Raw genomic sequence first — 10,360 nt, forward strand, 5'->3', positions numbered from 1 at the left:
TGAAGGCGCATACAAGCATCTAGGCGAGGTCAACGATATAACCGACTACTTCAATGTCCCTAATATGGCTCGCAGCAGTGTTCTGCTTCGAATGCTACCAATCACACTCAAAGGAGACGCGGAGGATTGGCTAAAATCACTCCCTCGAGGATCCATCACTACTTGGGCTAAAATGAAAGAAGAATTTATAAACCAATTTTGCCCTCCCTTGAAGATAGCCAAGTTGAAGAAAGCCATAGCTAATTTTGAACAACAAGCAGGAGAGTCACTTTATGAGGCATGGGAGACATATAAGGGATTATTAAGGAACTGCCCACATCATGATCTAAACAGTCAACAAAAAGTCTCCATTTTCTATGATGGAGTGAATGTGACAAATAGGCAGCTCCTTGATTTGTAAGGACCACTCACAAAGAAGGCACCCCCGATGATAAAGGCCCTAATTGAAGACTTCTATAAGAATTCTAGAGAATATCATAACCCAAGGAATGATCCAAATCGAGGGGCAGTGAACTTAGTTACTGATAGCATGGCAACCATGATGGCTAAGTTGGAGAGTTTGGATTGAAGAATGAATAAGATGGACCAATCCATCCACGCTATCGAGGTGGGATGTGAGAATTGTAACGAGCCTCACCTTATTAGAGATTGTGATTTAGACGAGAACGGGAACCGGAAGGCACAAGTGTGCTATTCAAGTGGCGATAAATATGAAGATGATTGGCGAAAACCCAAAAAGAATGGCTCCCGTACGATGAATACAAAAAGGCAAAGGAGGAAAAGTTTAAGCAAAAGGCAAGGGGTTTTTATCAAAAGGAGGAACCGGTGCAGGAAAAGAAATCAGACTTGGAAGATATGTTTACAAGATTTGTAGCCGCGTCCGAGAAAACGCACAATGATATCGACGCTGAAATGAAGAAGTAACGAAATATGCTTAGAGATAACTAATCTATGATGATTGGTCAACAACCTATGCTTAGGAATCAGCAAGCATCCATTCATAAAATTGAAAAACAGCTAGGCCAGCTTGCACAACAAATCAACCAATGAGAACCGGGTGAACTTCCTAGCAATACCGAACAGAATCCAAGAATGGCACATGTGAAAGCAATAACAACAAATTCTGAGGAACTTTTCACTCCTTTGACCCCTATCCAGAAGGATCCCAAAAAGGTGAAAGCAGAAGAGGAAATTAATTGGGAATCGGGTAAACCCGACTCGACTCGTCGAGTCACGAATAAGGGCTCGACGAGTCCAAGACCTGATGACAAAAACAGCTTTCTTTTAAAACCTTATCGGCCTGCTTTTCCGTTTCCGAGTCGCACCATACCTAGTGAGCAGATTCAAGAATATAGGAAGTTTATGGAGCATATAAAGGCACTCCACATGAATATTTTGTTTACTGAAATAATAGTTCAAACTCCAAAATATGCAAGTTTGCTCAAAAGCCTCTTTACAACCAGAAGAAATATGGAACTAGTAGCTGAGATGGTGTTGAATGAACTACCAGAAAAGAGGGGAGATCCGGGAAGCATCACCGTACCATGCCAATTTGGGAACTTAATGACCACACGAGCGTGGACTTATTCAGGGGCAAGTATAAATATTATGACATACTCTTTCTTCCAAAAGCTAAACCTTTCAGTCCCAAAGCCTATTCAAATGAAAATCCATCTAGCTGATAAAACAATAATACATCCAATGGGAGTGTGTGAAGATCTTCTCATCAAGGTAGATAAACTAGTGTTCCCTGTTGACTTCATAATATTAGACATGGAAGAGGACCTTTAAGTCCCAATAATTCTCGGGCGGCCGTTTTTGAATACCGCTTGTGCCATAGTTATTATGCATGAATCTACACTAACACTAAGGATGGGGGATGATTCGGTGACTTTTAAAGCTAAGAAAATGGATAACCACATGGAGTCAAGAGAAGATAAAGTTTCCTTAATGGATTTGGATGATAAATTATTAGAAAAAGAGCTTGAATTCTTGCAAGAAAGCAATCCAAATCAATTCATATTACATTTGGAAGAGAATTCTAACGCAAAAATAGACCTAAAGGAGATAGAGAGGTTGATCGAGGAAGCTGATTATCAAGAAACAATCAAAGTTGTTGGAAGTTCACTAACTCGTCGAGTAGCACCCACTGACTAGACGAGTCCAGACAAGAAGTCACGATTTAATGAAGTTTTTGGCCTGAGAACTATGAATACTCCTTTTGGACCCGACGTTCACATTTTCTTGATCAAATGGAGTATCCACTTGAGGAGAGCAAAGTTGTTAAAAACGTGAGCAACTTTGAAAATTCACACTTAGCTTGTCTTGACATAATTGTGCAATATGATGAAGCAGTCCAAGATGACAAGAAGGAAAGCTTAGAAGATAAAGAAAATATTAAGGCTTGGAATAATGATGAGCATAACTCTTACATTGACTCATACACGCCTGATCAAGAAGCAATGCCAACCACAATCATAAGAACCAAGCCTCGAACCCTAGTCTCTACTACATTTGAAGTTTTCACTTTTAAACCACAAAATTCTTCATTATGTGATGAAAGTAAGGAAGAATTCGTGACCTCGAGTGATGATGAAATAATGACTAACAAAGCAATCGAGGTAGAGGAAGGAGTGAAAAAAGAAAAAGCGTGGTAGCGGTATAAAGCGTAAAGCTGAAGAAGGTGTCACAAGGAGAAGGAAAGAAGAATTGAAAAGGGCATATAAGAGAAAAATCCATGTTTACAAAATCAAGTATAAAGTGCAAAAACTAAATAAGGAGATCCTATTGGAGGAAGCCGCAGAAACGTAGAGCGGGAAGGAGTCCAGCTAATGACTCCTTAAAAATAAGCGCTTCCCGGAGGCAATCCAAGTTTAGAGTTTGCTTTCTTTTACCTTTCTTTTTCATTTTACTTTCGTTTTTTTTAGAATATGCTTTTATCAATCTTCTTCTATGCTTAATATGATTTCTTAAAGGCAAGCAATGCTCAAGTGTGGGGTTGGTGGCATAAAATTTAAGAACTCAGTTTTTTGTCAAACAGAATGAAAAACTTGTCGAGTCTATGTATCTGCTCGGCGAGTCCATTTTGGAAATCACGAAAAATCGCGGATTCGCGTTTCTACACGGCGATTCCACATATTTACCAAGAAAAAAATTAATTTTCACATTCTGTAAATGTAACTCCCGGGTTTCAGGGCTAAGCATTTTAGACGACGTAATAGTCTAGGTCAACTATTGTAACTCTTTTTGAAGTAATAAAGATTGAATATTTGAGTATTATGTGAATTATGTGTATTTATGTGCTTATTATTTAATTATAAATGTATAATTAATAAAGAATAAAAATAAGCATCAAAATTAAAGTATGAGATAAGCCCGATAGCTTTATATAAAGTTGTAGTAGTCGAAAGAAGGACTCCGGAGATATATAAAGAACGCCGAAATCCGAGTTATAACGAAGAAGTTATGACCCGTTGAAGTTTCGCGACAAAACCGGCACGATACCGGGAAGCGTAAATAGTGAATTTACGGTGGAGCGAGATTTAGCCTTAGCAATATAAACGAAAGTCATAGTGTATGTTAAACTAAGGGCGTCGATAAAAAGAACGCCCAAATCTGACTTCGTATGACGAAGTTATGATTTTTCAAAGTTTCGGATTAGCAGTGTACAACCCGAAATTATATCGAGCGGTTTTTAGCCAACACAACCTAAACGAGGATCGAATATCTCGTTAATAGTAGCGTAAAGAGAAAAAGATGGGCGAAAACGGACGTCGGATGAAGAAGTTATGAATTTTTAACGGACCAATCTTGTCTCGACGTATTAATAATATAACTTTTAAAACAAAGTCAAAATTAGCCGACGGAGTCTAAACGAAAGTTGTAGAGTACGTTCCCACCTTCGTGTGGATATAAAGAACGTCGAAAACGGAGCTTGTATGCGAAAGTTATGATTTTTAGAAGTCGGAAAGGAAAATTTCGAAATCTGCGAGGAGGAGGATGACGTGGCCACATCTGAGCCTTTACTTGTTGACCAAGGCTTTGCTTCAGATCTTGACATGTCACTTCGTGTTACGCCCCGCGTACGAGATCTGGTACACCCAGCGTACCTTCGGTTCTTATCCATCGGAGTGCGAGACAGCTGGCTTCAGCTGGCACCCCTATCCGAGAGTACGCCTAGCGTACCCTCGGTACGCACAGCGTAATTCCGAGCCTCGGCCCCTATGAATAGCTGCGAGGATTTCCAAACTTTTCACACCATTTCTCATTCTCTATCTAAAATCTTTCTCTCTCTAAGGTTCCAAACCCTCCCCTAATCCTAGGTGATCCCCTAGCACCCTAAGGAATCCCCGAGGCTCCCTGGGTCCCGAGAAAAAGAGTCTTCCGGTTTCGAAACGTTGCTCCAAATAAAACTCGGTTTTCTTTAAAATCTGATGTAAGTGAGCTACGCTTACGCAATTTTTAATATAGCTTTCGAATAATTATAGTAATGTTATTAGGTCCTTAAAATAATTATTTGGGCTATTATTATGAGTTATATTGAGTGTTATTTAACGCTTATATAATAATAATAATAGTTGGACTATTAATTAACCGCGGTTATCGTTAGACTAAACCCTAGTGGTATTGGTACTAGGTTTTATCGAAGGAAAATTGTTTTGAGAGTATCAAAGCGTTGTCCGAGTGCTGAGTCACCACTTTCAGGTGAGTGCATAGTTACTTTCAGCTTACACATAGATATGAAGTATTTTATATAAATTACGTGCTATGTGTGCATATTATCTGAATACTTGCTATCTATGTTGGATGAACGTTTTTATACATTTTTTCAATGATTTAAATTGTATATGTATTTTATATCTATGAAAATGTTGGGGTAAAACATGGTAGATGTAATAGGTGATGTGTGATAAAATGATGAGAGGCCTCGATGTTGTTGTTGTTGAATCCAGTCATCTAGCGGAGTATAGATGACGACCACGGACTCTTCTAGACAGTCCAGTGGAACACTAGTAGGCTCGCAACCTGTAGGTGTTTGTGAATGATGTGCTCACCGGTGTACTCCATCCCCCACATGGTTGCCTTTAGGACATTTATTGTTGAGGAACCCCCTTAGCAGTAGTGTCCATCCCGATGATGATCCTTAGGATAGGTCCCTTATAATAGGTGTTTAGGGACGTAATGTGAGGATAACGGGAACGGGTAATCGGGTTATTGTTGATTGATGAAATTAATAAACTTATTTATTGTGGGTTGAAAACCCTATGTGCTCACCAGGCTCCCAAGGGTGACCCACTCAGTTTCTTGTATTACAGGTAGTGGAACGTGAGCATAGATGTGATGTTTTGGATGAGGGATTTCAGATATACGCCTGTAGATATGATATGAAATAATGTAGTAAGGCTTATATTGTATTGTTTATACTTATGTACTGTATCGAACATGACATCCCGAGTCTTTTAATGAAATACGTTTCTAAGGAAATGCTTTTGATAAATCTTTATCATATTATTGTTTTGGGACAAATTCCGCAACTCTTTTATTAAAAGATTACTCTGATTTTGAAATAAAGTATAAACAAAACCATACTTTTCTCGTTGTGATTTTGGGGATGTCACAGTAAATAAGGGGTTTTAACCCTAATTGGTAAAACACAATTTCATATGCAGCCACCAGCCGCTCGACGAGCATTTTCTTCTCTCAAGTCTTCATCTTCAAATTCTTGCTATTCCTTGCATCTTCAACCAAAAAAGTAACGTCCTCTCTACTTAATCTTGTTAAAGTTCATGTCTTGGGTAGATTTGTGGCTGTAATCCATGAAAACCCGAGTTTTGGGGTTTACTCCAATCCTAGGGATTTGATTTTTAGGTCGAATTAGGTTCTTTTAGACATAATTTCTTGCAAAATTATGCTTAATGGACATACCAAGACAAACCCCTGGACTAATTTGTGTGTTTGGATGGTTGATTTCGCTCGAATCAAAAATGGACTCGCACAATTCATACTACTCGCCAAGCAAGACTTCTACTCGGCGAGTCTAGGTTGCAGATGCCTAGTGTTTTGACATTTTTTATTTTTCGGTATTTTGTTTGTGGTGTTCTTGGTTTTATTTTGCAGAAAATATGACTAGGCGTGGACAAAGTTCAAGGGGAGGCGTTTATGGGGACATCCCATGGCTGAATTTTCCACAAATAACTTCGAAACCTTCACTCACCCGTGCGAAAAACAAGCTGGAAGCACTAAAAGGAAATGAGATATATGTGCCCAACAAAATAGACTGGCATTGGATAGGTCAAACCGGATTGAAGGAGGAATTGACTCCTTATTTGGTCAACTCTTTTGTAAATGATGGGGTGACCATAATTTGCGACAGCTGGACTCGGTTATTCAAGATTCAGGAACTTGTTTACCAGGAACTATGTTGGGAATTCTTTGCTACCATATCCTTCCGAGGTGGAAATGATTATTATAATCCAGGCATTATCACTTTTTGTCTTGGAGGGGAGCTGCGCCAATGCAGCATAGCAGAGCTTGCCTGGAGGCTAGGAATTTATGATCATGTCTGAAAATTTTGAGGCATTCCTGGAGCACTGCCACAAGGACTTGCCCGAAGAGGTGGTTACATCTACTTGGTGGAACACAATTACCAAACGGGTATACATTCCTTCGTATGCTCAAGAGGAGAGCATCCGTTCCCCCATCCATCGCTTGATCCATCGTCTTATCGCAAGCACTATTAACATGCGAAAGGATGATGATAAGGTCCCCACTCTCGACATCTTCTACATGTGGAGCATTATTACCCCAGATGTTTTCTGCAATTTACCATATTCTTTGGCAAAGTACTTGGCAAAGGGGGCGGTTAAGGAGAGAATTACGTCCAAAATCAATGGTGGTATGTTTGTTACAAAGTTGGCTAGGTCATATGGGATTTTGGACCAAAGGGCAGCAACAGCATTGACAATGATTCCTTCTCCTCCTTTTAGTACCACATTATTTAGGAGGGCAAGGATCATTGAGGATTATGGTGGGGGACATTTTGGAATCCCAAATGTGGATGAATTTTTCATACCCGAGGAGCCGGGAAGGAGGGTAAGGCCAAGAAGGGAACACGTCCATGAAGACCCACCGGTCATTCAGGTGGATGATAAGCTACCAATGGACGGGTACAACATGGAAATGAGAATGTACCAGGAAGATATTGGATGGAACATGAACTATAATAACGAATCATTTATTTATTTATTTGAACAAATGAACATTGCGCCAAGACCCGTCCCATATATCCCTATGTTGCAAGTTATGAAGAGCGTGTAAATCAAAGAAGGAATTAATCTGGAGGTAGTGAAGCTAGAGAGAATGAGGAAGATGAAGAAGATTGATGATTTGTGGTTTATTTGGTTGTTTGAAAACTATTTTTATTTTTTATTTGTTTTGTGTGTTTTGAACTTTTATTACTAGGTTTAAATAGGATTTGGTTTATTACTATCTATCACTTGTGATGTGTTTGTCTTTTCAGTTTGAAGCTTAGGATGCATGCGAGAGTCTCAATGTCAAAGCTAAAATGAGAGTCAAGTCTAGATAGGGATGTGGAAGTTTTGAGTTTAAGGTCGAGTCTGTTAGTAAAGAGGTTTAACGAGTGTTATTCACTGAAGAAAAATGAAGGAAGGATACTAAATTGCCATTACCAAACCCATTAGAAACGAATTCAAAGCGGAAGATTTATTTTTCCAATCAGCGTTGTACTCGCCGACTGCATATCTTGGACTAGACGAGTCCCTTTGCATTTCTACGACTTTTCTGCTAGAAACACTTCTACTCGCCAAGTTGTCATATCTACTCGACGAGTCACTCAATATAAATTTTCACCACATTTGATAAGGGCCTTACCTCCTGCATATTTGGAGCTGTACAACACTAGATTTGACACCCAAGGCATGGATGAGTTGTTCCCATGCCTAAAGTCAATTGAAGATACAGCTTTTCATGAAGAAATATCAACCTTGCTACTACTATCCCAGGGGAGTTTATTCCAATTCTCTCATTATTTTGTCATTCTTATGCATAACATGCAATGGGGACATTGCATAATTAAGTGTAGGGTAGGGGGTTGATTATATTAGTTACATTAGAATCCTAATTTAGGCATAATTTTGAAAAATTTGCATTAAAAATTACTAGGATTAATTTAGAAAATTTTGGTAAAAACAATTAGGATTCCATGCTAGTGTTATGTTTGATGATTGCATAAATACCGAAATGTTTAGTTGAACCTATATACGTTATAATGCATTTGTGGCCTCCCTTATTCTAGTGAAATCATGGTACAAAAACACAAACTCGCGTAGTTTGAGTGATGCAATAAGTTTAGCATCGTGTACTTGAAACGTGTCCCTACTTAAGCATGTAGGATTTGAAAATAAAAAGTTAGTTACATGTGAAAAAAAGAAGAGGGAATTACAAAAAAAGAGTTGTAAGAATTTTGGAGCAGTCAAATGAAGATCAAAAGTTCAAAGTTTTGAAAAATCAAAAAAGTAAAGATACCAAACATCATAAAGGTGAAGAATCTCAATTAAGCTCTATAGTGGTATCAAAAAGTCGTAATTGTCTAGATTATGTATGCTTGGGTTGCTCAACCAAAAATACTTTGTGGTTAGGAAATTTTCTGCGGATGGATTCGGAAGGATGCATAAAATGAGCATTGTTCAAAAGAAGTTGGCGAGTGTTTATGAGGATTGTAAGTATTTAGAATTTGGGGGGGTCCTTAGGAAAAATTTGTAGACACAAATTCATGTGTTGCGGTCTTGGCATAATGGTTGGGTTCGATTGGGATTGTCTTATATGATATTAGTGTGCGAAAATTTAGTTTTGCTTGGGGCAAGCAAAAGTCAAGTGTGGGGTATTTTGATACGTGCATATTTAGCTATATATTTAGTATAGATTTTTATTATTTATTAGCTAATTATTTGAAAATTATGGACAAAAGGTACTTAATTGCGCTTAAATTGTATTTTCAGTCCAAAAGATATGCACGGAAGCAAAAGGAAGCAGGAAATACGGTCGAAAGCTCGGGAACTAAAGAAAGAAGGAAAAGAACCAAATCCCAATGGACTCACCGAGTCTGGACATTTACTCGACAAGTACCCACGAATGTTCATGAAGTAAAACATAAATTCCTTACCATACACAGATTCAACAAGGGGACTCGGCGAGTCGGTTGGCTACTCTACGAGTAGCCTCTGTTTTCTAAAAACTATAAGTAGAGGCCAAATTCTAAAACAAAGCCCTCTCTGGGTTTTTGAAGGATTACCTTGCAACTAGGAAGGTTGTTGGAGCTCTGGAAATGGTGAGAGTCAACCCTAGTTTTCAATTCTAAGAAGATTAAAGGCAACATAAGTTTACTCTTTACTTTATCTATTGTTTTAATCATGTTTAAACTACTACACATCGTTTTTTAGTTGCTTTGTGCTACAATCATGAGCTAAGCTTTATATCTTCTGTTTAGGGTAGGAAAATTTACAACTATGGATTGATTTGTGGTTGGATTAATTATTTATTGGTGAATTTAGTTTCATTAAGTTTGTAAAAGAACCTTATGCATTAACCATAACTATTTTCTGTTAATTATCAAGTAATTAAGCTGCATGAACATCTCTTAATTGCTTATCTCATGTGATTTATGTGAAAGCATTGTTATGTGCCTAGGAATAGCGAACGTGAAACTACGATTAACTAGAAAATGGGTAAATTAATGTGTGAGCTTGTGTGATAAACCATCAACAAGAGGTTAAATGAATGACCAATGTAATTAACCACTACAAGTCTTATTTAACCCAAATAATTAACTAGGAAATTTATTAGTTTAATCAATTGGCCATTGTTTGAATTGATATGTTTTCTAAGGATTGGTAATAGCGAATGTGAACCTAATCACTTTAATCGGTAGCCAATAACAATTAATCCATTGCACTTACCATAAAATCAACCATAGAAGTAGATAAACCGAACCTAAACAGAAGTCTTTTCATTATTGAATTTAGTTGATTTTTACTTGCTTTATCTGTTAATTATTTAATTTGTGTGTTAGTTAGTTCATCTATTTGTCTCGTCTTGCAAAACTAGAGAAACCCTTTTACTTTTATTACTTGTTTTAGTTAATTCTAGTTATTAGTTTAATTACCGTTCTCTGAGTTCGATACCCTGCTTATTCAACTATATCACTGATTGACAGGTCCACTGCCTTTTGTGTGTCTAATTCATATTTAAAAAGTAGGATAAAACTAGTTTGTTTCACACACATCACTTGGTATGAGATTTAAAGATCCAGATCAAGCAAAAACTAAGTTGTGCAACTATATCG

The 10,360-nt window shown here is 37.8% G+C and overlaps 1 non-coding gene across 1 annotated transcript; it reads right to left on the minus strand.

Moving 5' to 3' along the window:
* Positions 1 to 220: 220 nt before the first annotated feature.
* Positions 221 to 327, minus strand: LOC144999143 (small nucleolar RNA R71). The gene has a single exon (XR_013660663.1). It is a non-coding gene; the product is annotated as a small nucleolar RNA R71 (small nucleolar RNA).
* Between the last annotated feature and the right edge of the window lie 10,033 nt (positions 328 to 10,360).

This window comes from Lactuca saligna, chromosome 5, assembly GCF_052625555.1.
Source record: "Lactuca saligna cultivar CGN05327 chromosome 5, ASM5262555v1, whole genome shotgun sequence".
NCBI classification, from domain to species: domain Eukaryota; kingdom Viridiplantae; phylum Streptophyta; class Magnoliopsida; order Asterales; family Asteraceae; genus Lactuca; species Lactuca saligna.